The 22,934-nt window shown below is 41.3% G+C and overlaps 1 pseudogene across 1 annotated transcript in view; it reads left to right on the top strand.

Moving 5' to 3' along the window:
- Window positions 1-20,298, top strand: part of LOC143614535 (BEACH domain-containing protein C2-like) — a 33,339-nt pseudogene extending 13,041 nt beyond the window's left edge. The window contains exons 12-23 of the transcript XR_013150303.1: window positions 48-142; window positions 389-488; window positions 965-1,519; window positions 1,737-1,880; window positions 1,979-2,138; window positions 2,204-2,415; window positions 3,322-3,428; window positions 3,505-3,574; window positions 3,663-3,746; window positions 17,858-17,914; window positions 18,001-18,069; window positions 20,128-20,298. The product of XR_013150303.1 is annotated as a BEACH domain-containing protein C2-like (transcript). The remainder of the gene's footprint in view (window positions 1-47; window positions 143-388; window positions 489-964; window positions 1,520-1,736; window positions 1,881-1,978; window positions 2,139-2,203; window positions 2,416-3,321; window positions 3,429-3,504; window positions 3,575-3,662; window positions 3,747-17,857; window positions 17,915-18,000; window positions 18,070-20,127) is intronic.
- Window positions 20,299-22,934: the final 2,636 nt, after the last annotated feature.

Genomic DNA, 22,934 nt, shown 5'->3' with positions numbered 1-22,934 from the left:
TTGGGCTAGGTTGTTTAAGTTCGGTTATGTCAGTTTCATCATATCAGGTATGGCATGCTATCAGCCATGACAGACTCCCTTTACGGAAAAAGTATCTAGAGGCAGTGGTCCCGCCTTTTCTAGAGGTAATAAGGCGGTGGCGTCCTCTGTTGGAAATCAAAGAGCAATTCACACAATTCTCAATTGAATAAGAACAAGATGATGATACAAACGTGAATTCTTGAATAACAAATACTGAACATTCGATTATACTGAATACGTAAATTGTCTGACATCATTCTCTATTTATAGACTAAATAATTACATATCAACCCTAGTAAATACAATAATTACAAGCAGACCCCTATACTTAATATAAATATTAATAAGTTTAGTTTACATACTAATATCCTCTTTTAGCCAAAATTCATGAACTTTCTCCCCCGAACGGATCAAACCCTCTTGGAGTTGAAGACCCGCTCTTAGACCCTGAGTCACCACCTATAGAGGTCTAACGCGTTTCTCTCTCCTTATTTATTAGTCTAGGGGTGTAAACAAGCCGAGCCTGATCTCAACTAGTCTCGAGCTTGGCTTGTTTTGACTTACGAGAGCTTGAGCTCCAGCATGGCTTCTTTCGAGTTCTATATCTAAAACTTAATGTCAACTCGTGAGTTGTTTTTTCAAGATCGGACGCACTCAATTTTATTTAATAATCAATTTATACTATTTAGTAATTTTATCATAATTTTAGTTATAATAAATATTATTATATTTGATACATTAAATAAACATTATATAATTGAAGCTCAATAAGTGAAGCTCGAGCTCAAGATCGTTTATCAAATAAGTTTTTTTTAAGGCTTGAGCTCGTTTAAGCTCGGCTCTCTTTGAGCTTTCAACGAAGTTGATCTGGAGTAGCTCGTTTAAACCCCTTCATCCGAGTGCGTTTGTGGACCCTACTAACGCATTCTATTGACATGACCAGAGTGCTCTTGCTATGATCACTCCTGCATGGGCTGCTGCTTTTGCATCACCGCCTGCTGCAATGGCACTAGCCATGATAGCTGCCGGTGCTGGTGGCGGTGAAACCACCGCCCCTGCTGCCGCTACTCCAGCTATAGACGTGCATCTAAAACGGGACTTGTCTTCCTTACTCGAAAAAAAGTCAGCAAAACTTTGTACCTTTTCAAGCTTTCAAGAACCGTTGAAACCATCCAAGAAATCTTTAAAAGATAGAGCGACTGCACGTGCAGCTGCTTTGGCTGCGGCTCGTGATCTTGAGAGAAATGCGAAAATTGGGTCGGGAAGAGGGATTAGTGCAGTGGCTATGGCCACATCATCACAGAGGCGGAGTAAAAGCGACATGGAACGTGTGATGAGGTGGAATGTTTCAGAAGCAATGGGGACTGCTTGGATGGAATGCTTGCATTCGGTTGATTCAAATTTTGTTTACGGGAATGATTTCAATGCGTTGTCGTATAAGTTTGTTGCTCTTCTTGTTCAGAGCTTAGCTTTTGCTAGAAACATGCAACGATCCGAGGTATCTTTGTTCCTCTTTATTAAAAACTTTTCATTAAACAACAAATTTAAATGGCTTTAAGATTTTTGTAAAGACAATGAATTTAACCTATAATAACTTGATGCATTATCACAAGTAGTTTTGTCTTTTCAAAATATTTAAGTGCATTTTCAAAATCTCATATTTTTTATTGATACAAGTTTCAGAATTTAGACGAATTCTGGTTTTATATATACAGGTGGATAGACGTGGTCGAGTTGATTTTATAGCTCGACATCGATTATGTATAGGCATGCGCGCGTGGCGTAAACTCATACATTATTTGATTGAGACGGACAATCTTTTTGGATTATTGAGTAAAACTCTTTGCAACCCTAAACGAGTACGCTACAATGCTTGATCGTCTTTTGTAAAAAAATAAATGTTGTAAATGATAATAAAAAATAAAAAATAAAAAATGGAACCTTTTTCAATGCATAGGTTTTTTGGAAAATTGATTTCATGGAAACTTCTTCAAGAAAACGTAGATGTTTAAGGAGGGACTTTAACGGCTCAGATCATTCCGGTGTTACTGCAACTGGCTCAGATCCTGTGCAGCTGGAGCGTGATAAAGAAAACGCTATCTTGGCTCTAAGATCGTGTCAACAGAAATAGCAAATGAGAATTATGGACTAGACTCAGTTGTTAGCATGGATTTGAATACAGATGAGATGTGGTTGTATGAAGATATCCAAACAAGAGCATCTGTAACGTCTGACCATCACTTTCAGGTCTCGACGGATTCTAATGAGCTTCACGTGTCCAATTATCAAGATCTTGTGCAGAACCCGTTTGCAGTCGGCCCGTATGAGATTATTATTTTTGAGCTTCCAGCATTGATGGTTCAACCACTAAGAGTTCAACATGGAAAATTTCAGGTATTGTAGGTTTTTTTTTTGTTTTTTTTATACATAACTGATCAAATATGATTACAAAACTTAACATTTCCATAATAATGCCTATAAATCTTGAGAAAAGATTCACCCAACAATAATAAAGTTTTCCAAGTACTCCACTAAAGTCACTCAGTTTTTTCTTTATCTGTGTTAAATATCTAGATTCAATCAATCAATCAATTAAGCCCTGTATATCCCACCGCATAGCACGCTATCGGTAGCGTCAGGGGAGGGTGGGATGTAGACAAGTCTTTCTTCCTCTATCCGAGAGAATAGAGAGGCTGCTTCCAGAGAGACCCCCGACTCATAAAGCTACATACAATATCATTAATATTTACTGGTCTTTAGCCCATGCCCCCCTTGTAAGTTTGTTTAAAATTTTTTTTGTTTCCTATATATTGAGGCACGCAAATAAAACGTATTGGGCGCAAATAAAACATATATGAATGTTGGTTATTCTTTAGTGATCCCCCCCTACCCCCCCACAAAAAAAATAAAAAAAAAATCAAAACAAGAGATAATACTGAAGAAACAACTCGTTAAGTACTAACCAAGTCTCATAATTGATCAATTTATGTTAAATTGAAAAAAAAGATACTCAGTTAAATAGTAATCAAGATTCATATGTACTTAAAAAAAATATAACATTTATAAAAAAAAGGTTATAGAACACTGGAACAAAACAATGAGATATTTTGACTTGACTGACTTTAGTGGGACATTTATGAAACTTGGTTAATGGTTACTATTAATTATAATAATGTAGCAAACGATTCCAAAAGTTTTTGAGTTAGGTTTATTCTTTTACTTGAATTTTTATTGATAAATCTATCTATAGGTCCTTGCATGTAGCCTTAACATATGTACAATATTGTTTTTTTTTGTCAGATAACAACTAGAAAAATCAACTTTTTTATTGATAATTCTGAGAGAAAGGTTGAAGATAAGGACCGAAGCTGGTTGACGGCTTCTCTTCATCAAGTACACGACATGAGGTTAAATAAATAAATTAACAAACTATTTTTATTTTGAACAAATTAATACCTACATTTGTGCGTAATATTGTCACAGATATCTCTTACGGGGAAGTGCTCTAGAGTTATTTATGCTTGATCGGTCAAACTTCTTTTTCGACTTTGGGGTATTTTATGTAACCATATAGGCACATATTATTATTAGTATTATGTTACATTGATACCTTTGACTTTCAACCTGTTGACTTTATCCAGAATGCCGAGTCTAGAACACGCGTATATCGAGCTATTGCTCATGCACGTCCTCCCCGTTTGAACAGTATTTACTTGACGACTCAGGTTCCTTTTTTTTTTAAATCTGGTTAAAGTACGTGTATCTTAGACAATTGTAATCATATATCACATACATTGAAGAAACACGGATCCGCTCCTCACTAATGGCTCCTGGATCCAATGAATCAACAGAGTAAGATACGGTTAACTGCCAACACGATATGAACCCAATTGCCTAAAGTCCAGTGATGAAGACCTGCAAAACAGACACCGTGCGCTCGTTATGGGAAGGACAAGAGGGGGGGTCTCCCCGTAACCACCCTCCGGCGTGAGAATAAGTACTGTTCTGTAGAAGATAAGAACTTAAATAAATTGAGAGAGTACAGTGGGAGTGAATGAATACCTCATGATGATTGAGAGGGTATTTATAGCCGAAGGGTGTAGGAAGGTAATTGGGCCAGCTGTCCTTTTCAGAAGATGTTCTCGTAACCACCAGGACACGTGTCCTCTTTTGATAGGTTTGGTTTATATGTTGCATGTGCATGTATAACCACCTAGACACGTGTCTCTTTGTTATAGGTTGAACATGTATCATTGGCCATATGCACGGTTATAACGGCCTTGCCAGATGTCACTGGCTGATTGGCCGAAAGATCACGTATTGCCCAAGAAAGCATCTTGGTACATCTTCAGAAGATAATTAATTATTGACAGCTGTCCCGGAGCATTACCTCGTGGTCATTTACGCGGAGGGATATTCCTTCTTCCGGATGACTTTTGAGGGTGCTAGGGTGCTTCTGCATGTGCCATGAGGGTGTTTATTCCTCAGATGAATTATGCGGATGATTCATATGTCCCGCGGGTGCTTTATGAGGGACTTCTGGTTAACCCGCGGGTATTACTTAAGGGTATTTGGGTCTTTTTGGTACCCTACCTCTATAAGTCCCCCCAGTCCAGTGTTTCTTCTGTGTGATGTATTTTATGCGGGTGAAATTCTGGACTTAAGGCGTATTTGGGGACTTTTTATTTTTTCAAGTTGGGTAGAAAATATCTTCTGTTGTTGTAGATAATCATGAAAAAAGGACAAGTTGACTACTCGCAGGCGCGTGTGCAGGTGACATGACGTGTTTGACGGCTGTCACTGTACCCGACTGTACAACTTTTTGCCTTTTTCGAATTTCCCGCGTGACGTGGCGGTCAGTCACCAGAACGGTTTTTCTCTCTCCACTGTTCGCATTCTATCGCATTAATTGCGGCGAGTATAAATAGATGGAGTTACTTATTTTTGAAGTTTTATCGCCTTTTGAATTCTGAATACTAACTTGCTCGTTCTCTCTGAAACCTTCGATCTTTCTGTTGATTTGAAATAACTCAATATTTCACTAAGTGCTTCTCGTAATGGCAGCTGTGCAATCTGAGGTTGATGAAATAGAGGTCTAGTGGGACCTGGATGAGTACCAAAAACTTATTGACACGTATGGTATTCCACCGGAGTGGGGACTGGAGTTCCCTCCTGCCGGCTCTATTGCCAGCTTTCCATCCCCTGGGAAGATGGCTTTATATGCCGACTACTTTGACCGTGGGAATTTTCGCCTTCCCATTACGAAATTTTTCCAAAGAGTGGTCAAGGCGTTTGGGATTCATTTATCCCAACTTCACCCTCGTGCCGTCATGCGAATTCGTCACTTCGAGTTCGTGTGTATGGCACATGAGATAGTGCCACGGTTAGACCGGTTCATTATTTTCTACAAAATGGCCAACCAGAATGGGTGGTTCACTTGCCATAGTTTTCCGGATAGAATCGTTGGCAACGTGACCGAGGATACTTCCAAAGATTGGAAGAAGAAGTTCTTTTGGATTTCTGAGGATGTAGTACCGGAGGCCATGATCCGTCGTGGTGTCAACGACGCTCTGATTGACATTACTCCTGCTGCCCACAAGGAGCGCGACTGGTTTCGCAAGCTGACTTCTTCGCCAACCCCAATGCGGGTACCTCCAGAGGAGGCCCTTGTATGGGCGGGCAGGAGCCGGCTGTGTCCTTCTCCTTTTATGGAGCCTGTTTTCATTGGGCTGGATGGCCATAATTTTATTACCTTGTCACTTTCTTTTTGTTTCTTGGAAGTTCTTTTGCTAAGTTTCGCGTTTATTTTCAGGTTTCGGTCCAATGCTGAATGCCCTGGAAGATGACAAGGGCTGTGTGGGTAAAACTATTCGGGACGCAAAGGATACGCCTATTCTTGAGAGAACTGCTAAATATTTTCTTTTCCCAGTCAGAGTGCGTGCCGAACCAGTCGTTTCGGAGGCTATCTTCGAATCAGGTGCGTACATCCTGAACTCTCCGCCTCTTAACGCGCTGACCTCCAAGGGACAATCGTTATTTTAAGTGATGATTCTACCGTCCTTGAGGAGGAAAGCTCAGATGATGCCACTGAGATTTCATCTGTCTCACATTTGTTAGCAGAGCTTTACCGGAAGAGATCTTTTCAAGCTTCCCAGGCAAGTGATGCGGGTGGTAGCACTGCGGATGCCGGGAAACGACCGAGGATGAAGAAACGTCGAACTCATTGTCCAAAGAAGTCACCTCCCCCTAGCCTTGCGGAACGCCTTGGAACGATGACTGGTGAGCTCTTGCTTGTTAACTTTTTTATGTTGTTTTGAAGATGAGATCTAATTAAATTTGTCTTATGCAGATCCGTCCATTGCTGAAGGTCATGCAGTTGGCAAACCACTAACGCCAGCGCCACTTGTGGAAAAACAGCCTTCTCCTTTACCGGAGAAGGAGGCAGATAAAACTGCTACCCCTCCTGCTGATACGACTGTGGAGGGGTCCAACGTGCAGCCGGTGACTACTGAATCCCTGGATTACTTTTTCCAGGGTGGGGATGCCATCGATTTTCAACCTGATAATCCTGAAGTCACTGCGGAGGATTTCAGGGTTAACGATCCTCCTCCACAATCCGCTTCCCAATTTTATTCTACTTCCTCGCCTTTTACGTCGGGGGGGGGGGGGGGGGGGAAGGTGATTTCTTTTTTGGACCTTCTGTCCATGAGGCTGGAGGTGGTTCCTCAAAGACTGCCCCGCAACAGTCTTCCTCCTCCCCTGTTCGTCTTGGAACATCAAGCGCTCAATACTTCGGGAACGTGCAGTTGGGAGGAGATTTTGACTTGTTTGTCCCGCATTGGGACATTGTCAACGGGTCTCGGGTTTTTAACCCTAAGACCTGTATGAGTTTTGTTGAGCACTGTATGCCGCCTGCTGAAATGGCATACAAACAAACTCGCTCCCGTCAGGAACTTCATACTGACTTATCTATTTCTTTGACTAACAGCTTAGTCTGTTGTCAAGAAATCCTGCGGGAGTGGCGAACAATGGGCGGGAAGCTTGGTGCAGCTTCCAAGGCCGTGAAGGTTGCGGAGAAAGTGGCTGAAGAGCAGCGGAAGGAGGCGGTCGCGGCTAAGTGAAAACAAGTTGACGCCGAGGCCGCACTTAAGCTAGAAAAAGACCGGAGTGCTGCTGCTGCTAAGAGTTGGAAAGAGACCTACGAAAGGTCTAATGCCACTCTCGAAGCTTCCCGAGCTGAAACCCAAAGGAAGAAGGATCAGTTGGCGATGACATGGACGAAGCGTCTCGTCAAGCCATCCGGATCCAAGAGCTCGAGGAAGAGCCGAGACTGCAGAAGGAACGATCTGAACTTAAGGATAAGACTGCTGCTGAAATGCAGTCTGCGTATGATTCCTTGTTGCAGTCTCAGACTGAAGCAGAACCCCGCACCTCCAATGAGTTGCAAGCGCTCCGTGATAGGGCGGAGCGTGCTGAGCGAGAAAGACAATGGTTCCTCAATCACGGTCTCAACTCTGTAAGTTTTCCGCGTATATATGTTTTTCTTGTGTATTTCAAGTTATGTATTCTAACGCATTTCTTATGTTCTATTGCTAGGTCATCCATCATGTCAAGAAAAGCACCGAGCTTACGGACTGCTTCGTGAACCTAACTACTGCTGCAAAAGCATTCGGCCGGGCGGAAGTTTTTAATGAAGGGGTGGCTTTTGCTCAGTCTGGACAATCTTTTGAAAGCCATCCACTTTATAGCCTTGATGCAAAGTAGGAGTTAGACATGCGGGTCCAAGAATACGATGACCTCGTCTTTCCGTTGCAGAATATGCTTCCGGAGTTTGCCTCGACTGAAGATGGCGTGAAGCAATTGCGAGCCGTATATTGACGATGAGTCTGAGGGCGACGAATCCGAGGATGACTCTACAAATGCTCCGGAAGACACATCTGTGCCTAATCCGTAGACAGGCTTAAGATCTATATCTTGTAATTTCTTTCTCATGTACTTGTAATTATCGTTTTTGAATATTAATGGAAGGAACTTTGTGTTGATAATATCTTTTGTGAAATATCTCTTTTTGAATTTTGAACTTGTGCGCATTGGATGATATCAGTGACCTGGCGGAGAGAGAAATTTTTAAGCGACGGTTGACAAGACGTGGAAAACGTCTTTATACAGCCTGTAAACACTTTTTCGAATCTCCCGCCTGACGTGTCAGTCATCCTGTGGCCCGCCTTTTCTCTTTCCTCTTTCAGTCAGACGGTCACATTAATTGCGACGAGTATAAATAGGCCTTGATGTCTTCAACCCATTCTTATCACTCACATATTTTCTCCTTCAATCATACCGGAAAACTTTTGCTTTCTTACTTCCGTTTTTCATCTACGTTTCTAATGGTTGCCCAGAAGAAAAATCCTCTTGCTATTAATGAAGTTGGGTGAGAAATCAAGGAGAATGATTTTGACGATGTTAAAAAGGTATATGGTTTCCCTTCGGAATGGGAGGCCGAACACCCGTCAAAAGGAGCCATTGCAACGGCGCCTCCGGCGAAGAAGATGGTAGTTTACTTGGACCATTTTACCACCGGGAATTTCGATTGCCAGTGACTAAATTCGTGCAGTCGATCTTGACGGCGTACGGGATTCATTTATCCCAGATTCACCCTTTTGGGATGCTTAGAATTCGACACTTCGAATTCTGCTGTCAAGCACACAACTATGATCCCTCCGTCAGCATGTTTTCCGTATTCTACAAGATGACTTATCGTGAGGGCTGGTACGGTTTTGCCACTACCGGCAAAGGGTCTATTGGCTTTGAATGGCTTCGCAACATTCATGGGTGGAAGTCAAAGTTCTTCTGGATCCGGGAAGATGTTATCCCATTTACAATGACTCACCGGAAGCCGAAGGATAAGTTGCCGGAAGTCCTTGCTTCCGAATACGAAGGGCGTGCCTGGTATCTTACTTTAATCAAGACTCTAACACCCATGCGTCCCATTCATGAAGGGGCAATGGTGCACGCCAAGATGAGTCGTTTGTGGCCATTCCCCACCTTGGAGCCTTTTTATGAGAATTCCGATGGGAGTAAGTTTTTACTTGTAGCATTCCAGGTTTTCAGTTTACTTTCTTTTAACATTCTTTCTATGGCAGGTGAAGGTACGATCCTCTCCACTCTTGTGGACAAAATGGGTGGCATGATGGTACACCGCCCCATTACACAACATGACGTGCCTTTCTTGGATCGCACGCAGAATAACTTTCTTTTCTCGACTACCCTCACTCCGGAGCCTCTTGTCTCCGAGGCGATGTATGCCCAAGGTGAGGAGTTTGTCAAAAAATGCGTAGGTATTCCTCAACCCCGCCCTGTAACTGCCGTTACGTTAAGAGGAATGATAGTTCTTCTTTCGTCTAGCGAAGAGTCGTCACTCTGTGAAGGGGGGTTGTTAATTTGTGCTACTAACCCTTCACCTTCGATTGTAGGTTTGACCCGCAAGCAAGATTTGAAGGCCACTACCAATCCATCAATAGGTGAGGAAGGTGGTCCTCAATCCGTTGAGGGCGAACCTCAGATTACGGAAGTGGGTGCTTCAAAGGCTGCCGGAAAGAGGAAAGCACAACCTTCCGTTGCTGCTCCTTCCAAGAAGAAGAATAATAAAGAGAAGGCCAAAGTCCTTGATCTGGGGGCTCGTCTCCGAGAGCTGTCTGCCTAAGACGTTTCCAAGGGTAAGTTTTGAACCGTTATGGTTATATTTTGAACTTGTCGCTTATTGATAGCTTAAAAAGTTTTACTCTGGAAATTTTAAGGTCTCCAGAGTTAAACTGTTGCACAGCTTCTGACTCCACCAACCTCGCCATTAAACACTATTCAAGAGTTGATCAACTTATCGGACACTTCTCCTATTAGGTAGATAGAGGTTGGTGGGGTTGATCAGTTCCGCACATCTCCACCCCGTCATGAGCATTTCTTCCGGAATCAAGGTGGGGCCAGTGTCTTTACTTATGGGGGCAGGCTTCCTCATCTCAAATGGAGGAAGATACTGCTCCGCATAACCCTTACTGGTCGTTGCGCCGGAACTCAGTGTTAAGTGATGCAGACGTTTGTCATGAATACCTTCAAGAAAGTCTTCCTCCTGCCGAAAAGGAACGACAACGTCGCCGCATCCGTCAGGAGCTTTTAGACTCAAATTCTTATCACATGGCGAACACTGTTTCCACCAATCAAGAGATACGTCGTGATTAGTTGGCCATGAATGAGGAACTAGAAGAAACTGAGCGCAACTTGTTAGACGCCAAGAAAGACGCTCTTAAAGCGTTAACCGACGCCCGGGATAGTCATCGGGCTATGGAGGCGGAGAAATCCGAACGCCGTGTCGCTGAGGAAGCTAAGGCTGTTCTCCAGATGCAGTTGGATGAACAAGCTAAGTTGATAAAGAACCTACAAGCTGACTCAGCGGCCAAGGACAAGCGCTTATCCGATCTTAACACCAAAAATCGAGATCAAGCTTTGGAGTGCGCTGGTCACAAGATGGATCTTATGTGGGCTTAAGCGGATAAGAAATGGCTCCTAACAACGACAATTCCCAAGGTATCAAACCTTTTTGTTAGCATAACCAAATCGAACTTATATATGCTCACACACGTTTATGTGTCTTAACAGGTTATCACCGATGTTCAGAATAGTGACGATCTTGGGAATTGCGTTGCGGTGCTCCTTCGTGCCTCCGAGCAGGCCGGCCGACAAATGGGTTTTGGAGAAGGTTATAGCTTTGCTTTCGAGGGCAAGCTGCCGGAGGAATATGTTTTGGCTGGCAAGGACACTGCTTCAATCCTTATTGAGAAAACCAAGGATTTTGATAATCTGAAGCTTTTCCTTTCCGATCATATATCGGAACTCGCGGATAAAACGATGCCATAGAGAAGTTAAAGGAGCTGTTGGACCTTGATGAGGACAAAGAAGAAGAAGCAAACCGTACCACGGAAAACGAAAATGTCGTCCCGTAGATGCATATATGCTTTCTTCTGTAAATTTGTTTCCTTTTTTGTAATTTCATTTGATCAATAAAAGAAGTCTTTTTTCCTTCCGGTACACTTTGTCTTATGTATTATAATATAAGTGTTTCTCCGACACTTCGTTTTTGCCAATAAAAGATTACAACTTATCAACATAACATGTAACTAGCATAAAGTTCTTTATAAATTGGGCGTAAACCTACTTACAATAAAGGAAAATACATAACTTGCTAGTCTATGTTGGCACGCAGGCCAAAATAAAAGAACGAATAAGATTGCTAAATATAGCATTTCTTCAATTGTGTTGCGTTCCAAGTTCGAGGGATCTCCGTCCCATCCAACTTCTCTAACTTGTAGGCACCTTTGGATAATACTTGTTTGATTCTGTAAGGTCCCTCCCAAGTTGGGGCTAACTTGCCCGGAGGCTCCTGTCCGGAGGCCTCGTTGTTGCGGAAGACAAAATCTCCCGCATCTAATTCGCATGTCTAGACCCGCGAGTTGTAATACTTCTGAAGCTGTCGCTTATAATTGTGCTCACGGATCGATGCTAATTCTCTTCTTTCTTCAAGTAAATTGAGATTCATCCTGAGTTCATGATCATTGTCATCTATTAACAGAACCCTTGCGGATGGAATCCCGATTTCTGCCAGGATCATGGCTTCGGTGCCGTAGGTTAGGCTAAACGGTGTCTCTGAGTTACTAGAGTTCTTTTGGCTGCGGAATGCCTAAAGTACATAGGGCAATTCGTCAACCCAACCCGTCCGTTTAGTACCTAAACTGGCCTTGATCCCTTCTTTAATAGTTCGGTTGGTCCTTTCGACCTGACCGTTTGCTTGCGGATGAGCTACATATGTAAAAACTTGAGTGACTTGAAGTTATTTCAACCACTCCTGTAGTCCGCTATCAGCAAATTGGGTCCCATTATCACTTATCAGTTCTTGCGGAAGACCAAACCGGCAAATGATGAATTCCCAATGGAATTTTTTTCACGCTTGATGCCTTTATTGAGGCAACTGGTTTGGCTTCTACCCACTTGGTGAAGTAATCAATGGCCACTATCAAGAATTTGACTCATCCCGGGGCTTCTGGGAAAGGTCCCATAATGTCGATAGCCCACTTCTGAAACGGCCAGGCAGATGTTACTGGAATCAGTTCGTTCTTTGGGCGCAGGGTGTTTGGAGCATGACGCTCGCAAGAATCGCACTTTCTGATTTCTTGTACAGCGTCCAAATGCATACCAGGCTAGTAGTATCCCGCGTTCATGATCTTTGCAACTGTCATTCTTGGACCCGCATGAAGTCCGCAAATACCTTCATAAATTTCTCGGATTAGGTAATTTGCGTCTTCCGCATCTACACAACGTAATAGCGGACCAAAGAATGATCTCTGGTACAAAATGCCATAAGTCATTTGGTAATTCAAAGCTTTGTGCTTAATCTTCCGAGCTTCAGCCTGTCCAGCTGGAAGTGCTCTGGAAGATAAGTAAGCTTTAATTGGCTTCATCCATGATTCGACGCCTGTTTGGATTATCAGGACTTGATTCTGAGGGACGGATGGATGATCTAAAACTTCCACATGAATATCTTTGGCAAAATGCTCAAAATTCGTTGAGGCTAGCCTGCTTAGAGCGTCCGCCGATTTGTTCTCACTCCTCTTAATGTGAACAACATTGAAGGAGGTAAATTCGCGAATCATAACTCTCGCTTGTGACAAATAAGAGGCCATGACATCATATTTTGACTTATATGTTCCATTTATTTGTCCCGCAATTAGCATTGAATCCACCCGGGCTTCCAAATGTTTCACCCCAAGCGTTTTCGCTATTCGTAAGCCTGCCAGGAAGGCTTCATATTCCGCCTCGTTGTTAGTACTTTTAAAGTCTAATTTGATGGCGTATGTAAATTCATGCCCTTCCGGCTTGACTAGCCTTAAGCCTGCACCTGATCCTTCACTGCTCGAAGCTCCATCCGTGAACAATGACCAAACTTGTCCTTGTTCCGGAGGTGCTTGGGGTTGTTGTTCGATTAGACATTCTTGTTCTTTATGCTGCGGAACTTCTGTGACGAAGTCCGCTAGCACTTGCCCTTTGATCGCCAGTCTTGGTTTGTACTCTATCGAGTGTTCTCCCAATTCGATGGCTCATTTTGCCAATCGCCTGGACAATTCAGGTTTACTCAACACAACTTGAGTTTATATCCGGTTAACACATTAATGATGACCCTGGAAATATCTGCGGAGCCGACGTGTTGCGTATACTAATGCCAAGACCAGCTTTTCCAACATCAAATATCTTGTTTCCGGGTCTGACAATGTTCTACTACGTAATAGATCGTAGTTTGAACGTTTTTCCTATCCATCAGTAAGGCAGCCCCCACGACAATGTCAGACGACGAAAAATATAGCGTTAATAGTTCACCCGCGTGTGGAGCTGTTTGCGTGGGTAATTCCATTAAACACTTCTTGACTTCCTGGAATGCTTGTTCAGCTTCCAGAGTCCATTTGAATTGTGCCTTTTTGAGACAGTTTCTCAATGTCGAGGTGAACGAGTAGGATTTGGCAGCGTGATTTGCCAGAAACCTGTTTAATGCTACCAATCTGCCGTTGAGTGTTTGAACCTCTTTGAGGGATACAGAAGATGGCATGCGGGCCACTGCTTGAATCTTATCTGGATTAGCCTTAAAACTCGTGCCTGTTACAATTACCCCGAGGAACTTCCCTTCCTCAATTCCGAAGGAACACTTTGCTGGATTCAGCTTCATATTGATGCTTCTCAACGTTTCAAAAGTTTCCTCTATGTCCCTAAACATTTGATCTTCTTCAATACTTTTGATTACTAGATCATCCATGTAAACTTCAAGGTTTCGACTTATTTGACCTTTGAAGGCCTTATCCATCAGTCTTTGGTATGTGGCTCCCACATTCTTTAACCCGAAGGGCATCATTCTGTAACAGAATGTTCCTTGGTCAGTGCGGAACACTGTTTTATCCTCGTCACCAGCTGCCATGTGAATCTGGTGATAGCCTTTATAGGCATCGAGGAAGCACTTGAATTTAAATGGAGCCACAACATCTACCTTCAAGTCGATCTCTGAAAGTGGGTAATAATCTTTCGGACATGCCTTGTTTAGATCATTAAAATCTATACACATCCTCCACGTTCCGTTGCTTTTCGGTACTATTACTGGATTGCCACCCATGTTTGGTATTTTATCCCGGCGTGGAGAAGATCTTGCACCTGTTCATTCATGGCCTTTGTTTGTTCTGGGTCCATCTTTCGCTTCTTTTGTACAATTGGAGTGATTAGTGGATTCACCTTCAACTTGTGCTCCGAAATGCTCCGCGGGACACTGGTCATGTCCGCGGGCTGCCATGCGAAAATGTCAAGGTTCTTCACCAATAATTGCTTCAGAAATGTTCGGACAATTTCAGAAATAGTCGGACCAATTATCACAGTTTGGTCAGGGAATTTCTTGTTGAGGACCCATTTTTCTGATTCAGTCCTCTGATTTTGTCTTGGAATTTTACTTGGCTTCGAACTTTCAGTGTTGAAGCAGTGACGATTAACATGAATTATTGCTACACCGGTGCGGGTTGGGACCCCAACTGCGCCGTGAGCTGTGGATGGGTGGGCATTGAAATCACCGATTGCCTCCCGTCCAAGAAAAATGTCATGTTTGGAAGTTGCCGGTAAAACTAAAAATTCGACTTCCTTAGTTCTTGAGTGGACCCCGTCACTAAGTGTGACTGGGAATGTAATGACACCGCGCGGGTGCATTATTTCCCCACCGAACCCCGAGACATGTGCATGAATTGGCTGTAATCTCTCTTTATCATCTTCCTCCAGCTGTTCAAAGCACTGTTTGTACATAATGTCCGATGTGCTACCAGTGTCGAAGAACACGTATTGTGACCGGTAATGCCCAAATAAAGCTGTAATTATCAGAGGGTTCTTATTACATGGTCCTCCTCTGATACGTGGAAAAATGTCTGGCTCGTTTTTCCATTCTTCGTCCGCAAACTCTTTCCTATTACCGCTGATCTGTTGGCCTCCCTGAATCATGTGGACATTCATATCTTTTATTTGCTTTTTTGTCGGGCCCTGGTTATCCTTTGCGGGAGGTTTACCAAGCCCTGGTCGTATACCTTTAACCAAATGATCCAACTTTCCGTTCTTTAAAGCCGCCTCTATTTCATTTTGTAAGGCCATACACTCGTTTGTATTGTGCCCTATATCATTGTGGTACGTGCAATGTTTCTTGTTGTCGAGGAATGATTTCCTCGGTAACGACTGAGGCTTGCGGAAGGTCAAATTCTCAGTTGTGAGGATCTCTGAAGGGGTTTTTGACAACTGAGTCCAACTGTTGTTAGGAGGTCGTGACGGAAAGTTGCGCTTATTCTTGTTGCCAATCAACGATCTTGCGTCGAACTGCTTCGGTTGTTCAGTGGTCGGTTGCAGCCTTGACCAGATTGTACCTTTAGCTTGTTTATTTGGTCTTGGAGTCTGGAACTCGACCCTTGGTAATTGCTTCTGGCTACTGGACCCCAGTGTTTTTTCAGTTCTTGCGAACAACTTAGCCGCTGTCATGATTTCATCTCAGGATTCGGGCATTCCATCTTTTCCGGTCAGTGTGCGGATCAGAGCATCGCTACAGACATTCTTGCGGAAAGCTCCCCGCAGCATATCTTCACTAACCCCTCCAATGTTAAGGCTCTCATTGTTAAAACGAGTAATGAAGTCCTCGATGGATTCATTATTTCGCCTTTCAACATCTAATATTTCCGTGGGATCACAGGTGTGCTTGTTTTGTTGAATAAAGTGTTGAGAAAACTTTGCTACAAAGTCTTTCCAGCTCTTTATATGTCTGCATGGTAGTTTTTCGAACCATTCTCGTGCAGCTCCAGTAAATGTCAATGCGAACATGTGACACCAGTATGGGAGAGTCCAACCGCTAACTCCTCCAACTGCTTCGAACCTCAGCAAGTGATCACTGGGGTCCGTCATCCCGTTGTATGTCCCGACAGATGTTGGGATTTTTGCGTTTATCGGGAATGGAGCTGTCGCAATGCTTGTAATGAATTTTAACTTCTCAGCGAAGGATTTTGGGCGATATGGTTTTGAGAAATCGTGCTCCGCGTCGCTGTAGTACTCCGCATTGCGGACAGGCGGGCGCGGACGGCTAACCCCTCCATAAGACGGGAGTTGACTGTCCCCGCTGTAGAAACTGTTCTCAGGGCGGTATGTTGAACGTAACCATCCAATTCTTCCTCGTAAAATGGTACGCACATGTTGATACGAGGAAGAGGACACAACCTTCGCACTTCACTTAAATTCTGTTCCCTTTGCTGACTGTACTGAATATGGCTACCTATTATCGGAGGAGAAATAGATCTCCTAGGAGGGTCGTCATAATTCAGAGTACGAGCATGAAAACGTTCATTCCGTACCCTTCGTTCGTACTCAGCGGCAAGACTTTCTTGCTGGACACGAAGCCACTCATCCGGAGACAGGAGTCTCTCAGATCTGTGACTTCCCGCACGAGTTCTCACCGGGGCTGAATCACCGGAGTTTTCCTCGAGGTCCAATTCTGAATGAGGCCGGCGATTATCTCTCATAGTTCGCCCAAGATCTACCAAATTGGAACCTCTCGGAGCTGTGACTCCTCATAAATCGTTAGGTGTAGCACCATCTAGTGTTACGACATTTCTAGTACCCGTTGCAGCATCTTCTGCCAGTGGGGTGAAATGTCTTCGAGTTGATGAACCGCCCAAGGTAAAGCCTCCAGGTGTCACAACATCATCCTGCTCACCAGGAGTGAGGTTCTGAGCAAACAACGACGTTGCTCCTTCAAGCGTTTCTAAGTTGGTAACACGTGGATTCTGTTCGAGGATCCCGTCGGCCCTTTAGGAATTTGGCTCATATCGTAACTCGAAAACAAAAATGAATTGCTGTTCAAACAAAGCGCGGATGGCGCCAATGAAGAAACACGGATCCGCTCCCCACTAATGGGTCCTGGATCCAATGAATCAACAGAGTAAGATACGGTTAACTGCCAACACGATATGAACCCAATTGCCTAAAGTCTAGTGACGAAGACATGCAAAACAGATACCGTGAGCTCGTTACGAGAAGGACAAGAGGGGGGGGGGGTCTTTCCGTAACCACCCTCCGGCGTGAGAATAAGTACTGTTCTGTAGAAGATAAGCACTTAAATAAATTGAGAGAGTACAGTGGGAGTGAATGAATACCTCATGATGATAAGTACTGTTTTAAGAGGGTATTTATAGCCGGAGGGTGTAGGAAGGTAATTGAGCCAGCTGTCCTTTTCAGAAGATGCTCTCGTAACCACCTGGACACGTGTCCTCTTTTGATAGGTTTGGTTTATACGTTGCATGTGCATGTATAACCACTTAGACACGTGACTCTTTGTTATAGGTTGAACATGTATCATTGGCCATGTGCACGGTTATAACGGCCTTGCCAGGTGTCACTGGCTGATTGGCCGAAAGATCACATATTGCCCAAGAAAGTATCTTGGCACATCTTCTAGAAGGTAATTAGTTATTGACAGCTGTCCCGGAGCATTACCTCGTGGTTATTTACGCGGAGGGATATTCCCTCTTGTGGATGACTTTTGAGGGTGCTAGGGTGCTTCCGCATGTGCCGTAAGGGTGTTTCTTCTTCAGATTAATTATGCGGATGATTCATATGTCCCGCGGGTACCTTATGAGGGACTTCTGGTTAACCCGCGGGTATTACTTAAGGGTATTTGGGTCTTTTTGTTACCCTACCTCTATATGCATATATACTAATATTAGTGTTTTTATCTTTGTGTTAGACACATGAACATCTTTTTAAACGAACTCAACTTATGGAACGCTGGTCACGCTCGGTGGTACCATGTGTAGCGTTTTATATTCGCCATTTATTATATCTAAAATTAGTTAAAACCTGCTAATTAAGTAACTAATTCCATTGCAGATAAGCAACTTTGAATATTTAATGCAGCTCAACACGCTTGCTGGCCGTAGTTATAACGACATCACCCAGGTGGGTTACCAGATCGTCAAGGCTCTAGCTCCGCTTGTTTAACATATGAGAGCTCGAGCTCGGCTTGTTTATTATTTATTAATTACTTCATATTTTTTGTAATTCCTAGTTTTATATTTAACATAACATATATATTATTTAATTATATAAGTAGTCATTATTATTTTATTCGGGTTTAAATTTAATATAGTAAACAAAAATGATATAAATAATATATAGCCTGGCTTAAGCTAGCGAGCCCTTGTATCTCGATAATTAAATCTCGGGCATGATTCTTGTTTTTAGTGAGCTGATCTCTGGTAGCTACCAATCGAGTTGGCTCGTTTACACCCCTAAAGAGGATATATATGTAATTAGTATTCTAATTATGTTATTATCACCATGCATGGATCAAAGTAACAGCTAATAACTATGCATTTTGACAAGAACATTCCTAATAACATCCCTGTAGTCCATGTTATTATTAAGCATCACAAACTGATGTGTTAGCTTGTCACGGCAAGCTTTGTCGGCGGCTAGCTGCTCAACAATTTTCATCTTCAACACTTCCTTGAAAGATGATGATGATGATGATGATGATGATGATGATGATGATGATGAGGCATCCATTTTAACTGATTTTGAGATGGGTGGATATGGATGTGACCAAATTTAGCATTTATATGGAAAAATATCATGGACCAAATAATACAAAAACGACAAAAAACAACTGCTGATTCATGGACCAAAATATAGTGTAAAAAATCATAATAAAAGGACAAAAGCGCACTCGGACGCTTGTACACGCTAGCCATCGAATCTCGTTAAAAAAGAAACTAATTTCTAATCTAGTTTTGTCCAAAACTTAAAATTACATTTATAACAACTCATCTGCCAAAATTGAAGTCCAAATAAAAAAAAGATTTTTGTAATGATAGCCTACATCAAATCACTTAAATTAAATTTACACTATGTCAACAACCAAACAAAAAGATTAAAAAAATATATAAATTTACACCATGACTTAAACGCTCTCGGACGCTTGTACACGCTAGCCATCGAATCTCGTTAAAAAGAAACTAATTTCTAATCTAGTTTTGTCCAAAACTTAAAATTACATTTATAACAACTCATCTGCCAAAATTGAAGTTTAAATAAAAAAAGATTTTTGTAATGATAGCCTACATCAAATCACTTAAATTAATTTACACCATGTCAACAACTAAACAAAAATATTAAAAAAATATATAACTTAAACGCTCTCGGACGCTTGTACACGCTAGCCATCGAATCTCGTTAAAAAGAAACTAATTTCTAATATAGTTTTGTCCAAAACTTAAAATTACATTTATAACAACTCATCTGCCAAAATTTAAGTCCAAATAAAAAAGATTTTTGTAATTATAGCCTACATCAAATCACTTAAATTAAGTTACACTATGTCAACAACAAAACAAAAAGATTAAAAAAATATATAAAATTACACCATGACTTAAACGCTCTCGGACGCTTGTACACGCTAGCCATCGAATCTCGTTAAAAAGAAACTAATATCTAATCTAGTTTTGTCCAAAACTTAAAATTACATTTATAAGAACCCATCTGCCAAAATTAAAGTACAAATAAAAAAGATTTTTGTAATTATAGCCTACATCAAATCACTTAAATTAAGTTACACTATGTCAACAACAAAACAAACATTAAAAATGCAGTTTGTGTGAAGATCATAACCTACACCAAATTAAATGACATTGAATAAACTCTATCTCAACTAATCTCAACTACCCACAATTAATAGACATCCAAATTATGTCTACCTATTTCACCTCCATTGTTGTAAATCATCTCACACAAAAAACTCAAAAAAAAAAAAAAAAAAAAACAAACACAAAAAATGTTTTCATCAGATAAAACAATAAAAAGCATGGTCAAGGCCAATCTTGATCTTGAGAAACAAAATGACGAGAAGTTTCTCAACGCCCTTCAACACTCACAGACATATGTGCTTAAGAGAAATCAAAAACTCTTGATGCATACAATGAACTCCTGGAGCTACCTGACAGTGAATTCAAAGCACAGACTGCTGAGTTCCTCAAACAGCAGACAACATGCTACGACTCCGTGTACGGTACGTTGACTGACACGGTTTCAAATTTGTTAGCCAACATGGAGTTCAAGGAATATGGGCGTGAGAAGATCAAGAAGCAGGGAGCGATGGGGGTTGGTGGGGTTTGGGTTGATGGGGGCTGACGGGGTCTGATGGGGGTCTGATGATGGGGTCTGATGGGGTGTAACCCCATGTAATAAATAAATAAATAAATAGAATATTTATCTTTTGTTATGATGTTGCCTTCTTTTCTTATATGTTTGATTTTCATACGCTCGTCATACGCCTGTTATACGTTTGTGAAATGCTTGTATAGAAAAAGTTAACTACGTAACACACAACCGAAAAAAAAACTTACCAACTACGAATTCATTGTTGTGGTTGCTGCTGCAATGCTTTACAAGTTTTGCTGTTGTGGCCAGGTAGGTGACAAATTTGACATTCCATATAACCCTATCTAGAGCGACTAATGGATATCTCTTTCTTTGATTTAATTCTTTTATGCGAGCCACGACCCTTGTTTCTTATTCTAGTAGGTACACGAACCGTAACTTCTGATGGTCGTTCAAAACCTAGAACAGATGCAAATCTATCCCTTTTAGATGGACGTACCCTTTCATACCGAGTTAAGTCTGCTTTTTCAATCATCAAATTCATCTCATCTCTAACTTTAATTAATTCATCAATGTCTGCAACATAACTATTGATAAGGTATTCACCGGCATACTTTATTTCTCTTGAAATTTCTTTTATCTTCCTGTTCTGATCATTACCAAACTCTGACATTGGAACTATTCTGATATTCACCGCAGCCTCTTTCCTCCATCGATCATTTATATATCTTTTAGAGAATTTCTTAACTTGATACATATTCATGACTTAGAAAATATGCCGACACAACAAACCATATTGTTCGAATCTTTTGCAGGAAAATGTTGCTATAGACTCTTCACCAAACTCACCTTCCTTCTTAAACACAACCTAAAAAAAAGTAAACGCTTGTTAATTAACTTAAGCAACTTTAAACTAAAACACTTAATAAACGCTCGTAAATTACCTCCAAAAAACCTGGAACATACGCTTTAAAATCCATTATTTTACACCTCATAAACCCTCCTTCTTCATCACAAGAACTGAATTGTGAAACCCCACCAACAGTTTCATTCATTTCATCTTGAAGATCATTAAATATAGCTCTTGTATACATCCTAACTGCTTCCCTTTCAAGATAACTTCGGGTTTCTAACTGCGGATATGTGTACCTACTATCATGATCACACCTTCTGCCATTGTATCTCTGTATCTCCATACAAAAATCAAAATGGTTGAAAAACTCAACTAATGTTAATTGAGAATTTGTAGCTTTTCCAAAAAAAATGGGTTTCGCTCTCTGATCTTGATGTTGTACGCATCAATCCAGACAAAAGTTCATCTCTATAAAACGCAGGTATCCAATCAAATCTGATTTCATACATATCAGTAAGCCATTTATTCTTGTCAAGCTCAAAATCAACCATTATAGCCTGCCATTTTTCCTCAAATTCTGAAGGACTAATTGAATCGGTCCACACAATGTTACACAGCCTACTCTTAAAATCTTCGTTGTTGCATAAATTAGCCCCCACTTGATAACACAAAAAACATGTTAAAAGGCTCGTTGTCACAATATGTAATCATGTCACGCTCATAAACGCTCACTTATTTAACATAAAAAAAGACCACTACCGTTAAACGCTTGTAAAACACTCATTATTCAAAACTGCTTAAACACATATAAGAAAAGTTACCTTGTCAGCAACTTTCTTCATGATATGCCACATGCATAACCTATGCCTTTATTTGGAAAGACAACTACAATAGCTTGCTTCATAGCAGGGTCTTGATCAGTAACAACAACCTTCGGTGCATGACCGAATGACTTAAGTAATATTTGCAATAACCATGTGTACGATTCAATAGTTTCAGAAGCTAGTAATCCAGCACCGACAGTAACACTATGACAATGGTTATCAATTGCCGTGAACGGGACAAAAACCATCTTGTACCTGTACAATAAAAATCATATAAAAATACGCACAAAAACATATACATACACACAATACTATACATACACACAAACTTACTTGTTAGTCTTAAATGTAGCATCAAAAGATATAATATCCCCAAATGCAAGATAATTACACTTTGAAGTCTCATCAGCCCAAAACATACGAATTAACTCACGATCATCATTGACATCATATTCAAAAGAATAATCGGATGAAAATGTTTTCTTCGCACACAATCTCTAAACAATCATCTCAGCATCATACTCTCCAATATAACAATTCAAGCCTTGTTTAAATTTCTTACAATCATCTTTAGTTGCACCTACCTTTTCAAAACCACCGTACTATGTCCTCATAAGGTTAAAAGCTTTAACAGGTCCCAAGCTCATATTAGAAAGCTCATAAATAGCTTCCTCTTGGACATGTGTTAACTTCCTCGCAGAACGAACAAACTGCATATCAGAATCTGCAACCATTCTATGATTATTGTTGGAATCGATCTGCCCAAGACACATATTAGAGTTGATGTGGCTAGTACGTATTGATCCAAGTCGGGTCATACCCAATAACAAGCTAGACAAACGCCATGATAATTATTAGATATGATCTAAGTAATGATTATCAACACTTGTATATTTGGAAAATGGGTTTTCTAAATATTTGCATTTGTATGTTAAATAAGTTATATGGATAATTTATATTTGAGAGAGATGTTATTTATTTGATAAATA

This window comes from Bidens hawaiensis, unplaced genomic scaffold, assembly GCF_021521415.1.
Source record: "Bidens hawaiensis isolate Kalapana, Puna unplaced genomic scaffold, B.hawaiensis_p1.1 tig00040169_1, whole genome shotgun sequence".
In the NCBI taxonomy this organism is placed as follows: Eukaryota; Viridiplantae; Streptophyta; class Magnoliopsida; order Asterales; family Asteraceae; genus Bidens; species Bidens hawaiensis.
This window is presented reverse-complemented; position numbering and strand designations above follow the sequence as displayed.